This window comes from Xyrauchen texanus, chromosome 3 (genome assembly GCF_025860055.1).
Source record: "Xyrauchen texanus isolate HMW12.3.18 chromosome 3, RBS_HiC_50CHRs, whole genome shotgun sequence".
NCBI classification, from domain to species: Eukaryota; Metazoa; Chordata; class Actinopteri; order Cypriniformes; family Catostomidae; genus Xyrauchen; species Xyrauchen texanus.
In genome coordinates, this window is record NC_068278.1 from 60588611 (window position 1) to 60592812 (window position 4202).

Genomic DNA, 4202 nt, shown 5'->3' on the forward strand with positions numbered 1-4202 from the left:
ATATATTATATTAAGAAATAAGTGTTGAAATGTTCTGTTCTCTGTAAAGCTGCTTTGAAAATGTTACATTTACAACACTTTATTTGCCAATAATAAGGAATTGAAGTAAATAGAACAAATGCACAATTTAAAAATGTATTTATGCAATTCTATGATTTATCAGTTTCATTAAATGTGCAATAATGTTTTATAAGAAAAGCTTAATTTATACCAAGAGAACAGCTTGTTTTGACACTTTAACAGAATGTCAGCCTCAGTCACCATTCACTTACACTGTAAAAAATGCAATGAAAGTGAATGGTGATTGAGGCTAACATTCTGCCTAAAATCTTATTTTGTGTTCCACATAAGAAAGAAAGTCATGCGGGTTTGGAACAGCATGAGGTTGAGTAAATGATAACAGAATGTGTCATGTTCACTATCACCACCTGGGGGCGACATTAACACACAGTAGATACTGTGAGTCTATTTATCATTCATGTGACTTTTACCATGTTAGACATTTATGTCTCATTTTATGTTTCTTATTTTTTCCCCAGTGCATTAAACCTGATGTTAGTTGCAGTTCACACTGAGGTAAATTAAAAAGCACATATATATACATGTAATATGATTAGTAGTATTTTAATTGACAGTTATTGGAAATTAAACAAGGTGAGTATGAGATGTAAAGTGCCGTTTGTGCCACTTCTTCATTACACATATTGCCTCCTAATTTCACCTATCTGTCTTCATCCACTCACCCTCATGTTGTTCCAAACCCTTCCAAAACAGGATGTTTTGTAGAATGTGTGTTTACTGAGATTTCTTTCTTGAATCTTACAGTTCAAGCAATGCCCAAATATTCACCAATTCAAATTAAAATTTAAAGAAATGGTGTTGACAAAATATGAGACTGAGTGAGGGATCTGGGTGCTCTTGTGTTTGTGATTGGGAGGGGTACTGGTTATGGTAAAATAAACTTAAGTATTTAGGATTATAAACGGTTCCTATTTATTTATCTTGATATTGTAAATGGTGACACAATTACAAAAGAGTGGGATATGTGTACATAGCTGAGTAAATAATGATAATGATTATTATTAATTATTATTGATATTACTGTTATTGTAAAACTATGTTTAAACAATATGCTAGGATATGGTTATATTTTATATATGATGTGATTATTATAGATATCGGGATATATATTTGAATGTTTACGATAATGAGGATTATCATATAGCATTATAGTGATTATTGAGATAGCATAATGTAATTGTAAGAAACTATAATATCAAATAAATATTATCAAAACAAATAAATTATTATTTATTTAACTGTTAATGGCAGTGGATATATGGGGTAATATATGAGAAGGAATTGGGGGTGGGAGCAAATAAGTTATACTTCTTTCCACTCCCTTTCGAGCAGCTATTATTATAAGTGTAAATAATATGTGTGTATATATGTATATATTTATATCTATGTATATGGGAGATAAGCTATGCTATGTTATTTTTATTTTTTTATTTTTTTGTGTGTGTTAATATATATGTATATATTATTTTATTTTATTTTGCTCGAAATAAACTTCAATCAAATCAAATCAAATCAAATCAAATCTTTATTCTCTATCTGCCGACTGATTTTGTCAGCAGATAGAGACATACAAATGAGTCAACACAGTAGTAATCAGCACTCGCTGAGAAGTTACGTCTCACAATTTGACTGCAAATGCTACATCCAAAAACACTGGAAATGCCCACTGATAATATTAGGGTCATGTCGTCACGGACGTGATTTTCTAGTTAATGTACAATGCAGGGCAGTTGTACGTGCATCCGTGTGCATCTCACAGAAGCTGCCGCAAAAGATATAAATAATAATAATAATTGATATTTGTTTGAGCGGCAGATGCATTGGTCTGCAGTCTGAAATTGTCTCGGTTACTGTCGTAACCTCCATTCCCTGTTCGAGCGAACGAGATGTTGTGTCAATGTAGTGACACTAGGGGTCTCTCTTGAGAATCTCGTTTACCTCTTATCTTTGAGAAAAGGCCAATGAGAATTGGCGAACAGAATTTGCATGCCCCTCCCCCGGACATACGGGTATAAAAGGAGGGAAGAGTGCTGAGTAGCCGAGAGTAAAGTCCTGGCCATTTCAACGGCTTAGTACAGTGTTGTGGCAAGAGGGACACAACAACATCTCGTTCCCTACATCTGGGAACAAAGGTTACGACAGTAACCGAGATGTTCCCCTTCTGTCACTCACTTGATGTAGTGTCGATATAGTGACACTAGCAGTCCCTATCTAACAATGCCACAATACTGAACCATGTACGTGGACTGCTGATGCAGATGCAAGCAAGCTGCTGCGTGCGAAAATAGCAGGTGCATCAGACTGCACGTAACCTTCCTCAACGCCCCAACAGAGGTCATATATTTCTCCACATCCCTGAGGGAGGGAAGTGATGTAACTAGCAGGGGAGGAGGCTGTGCCAGCCGCATACGCCAAAGTATGCACCGGACACAGCAACGCTAAGGCTGGATCTGCCTCCTCCCAGGGCAGCTTGCAGGTTCACTACCTGATCCCCGAAAGGGGTCGTAGGAACCTTGGGCACGTAGCCCGGTCGGGGTCTCAGGATGACGGGAGAGTCTGACAGACCGAACTCCAGACAAGTGTCACTGTCAGAGAATGCTTGCAGGTCCCCAACCCTCTTGATAGACGTTAGCACAATCAGGAGGGTGCGTCTTCAAGGAGAGGGCCTTTAGTTTGACTGATTCTAGCAGCTCAAACGGGGCTCTCCAAAGGCGAGAGGACAATGGAGAGATCCCATGAAGGGAACAGGCATGGCCTAGGAGGGTTCAGCCTCCAGGCGCCTCTAAGTAACCTGATGATCAGGTCGTGCTTCCCTAACGACTTACAGTCCACTGCATCGTGGTGAGCCACTATGGCGGCTACATAAACTTTCAAGGTGGAGGGGGACAGCTGCCCCTCCAGCCTCTCCTGCAGAAATGAGAGCACTGACCCGACTGCGCACCTCTGTGGGTCTTCAGATTGGGAAGAACACCAATTTGCAAATAAGCACCACTTTAGGGCATAAAGCTGCCTGATAGAGGGAGCTCTAGCTTGAGTGATTGTGTCTACGACACATGGAGATCTTCCACATCCCGTCCAAGGGCCAGACATGGAGGTGCCCCGTCCCTGAGAAAGAAGGTCCTTCCTCGGGGGAATTTGCCAGGGAGGTGCTGTTGCGAGGAACGTGAGATCTGAGAACCGCAGTAGGGGGCCATAAGAGTGAATTGTTCCTTGTCCTCCCTGACCTTGCACAGGACTTGTGCAAGTAGGCTCACTGGGGGAAATGCGTACTTGCACAGCCCCCGGGGCCAGCTGTGTGCCAGCGAGTCTGTGCTGAAGGGGGTTTCTGTCAGAGAGTACCAGAGCGGGCAGTAGGTGGATTCTTGGGAGGCAAACCGATCTACCTGTGATCTGCCTAACTAACCCCAAATCAGCTGGACCACCTGAGGGTGGAGTCTCCACTCTCCGCTGAGCATTAACTGTCGTGACAACATGTCCGCTGTGATGTTTAGGTTGCCTGGGACATGAGTGACGTGCAGCGACCTCAGCCGCTGCTGACTCCAAAGGACGAGATGGTGGGCAAGTTGCGACATGCGACGAGAGCAAACGCCACCCTGGTGATTTATATACTCTACTGTCGTTGTGGTGTCTGAGCGAATCAAAGCGTGCTTGCCGTGGATCAGCGGCAGAAATCAACGGGCAGTGGTGGCTCAGTGGTTGAGGCTCAGGGTTACTGACCAGAAGGTCGGGGGTTCAAGCCCCAGCACCACCAAGATGCCACTGTTGGGCCCTTGAGAAAGGCACTTAACTCCAGGTTGCTCCGGGGGGATTGTCCCTGTAATAAGTGCACTGTAAGTTGCTTTGGATAAAAGCGTCTGCCAAATGCATAAATGTAAATGTAAATCTGCGCAGGGAAATACAGCAGTTGATGTGCCAACCCAGCCAGGGCTACGATGTGTCTGAACACCTGCTGTAGGGGGACTCCTGCCCATAGAAAACAGAGGTCTGTCCAAGGGCTGAATAAGTGACAGCAGGAAGGGGTGAGGGTCACACGGTATGTGCCATGGCGCCTTGCCCATCTCGGGACTCGAGTCTGAAGCCAGGGCTGAAGCAGTCTCATATGCATCAAAAACGAGGGATTA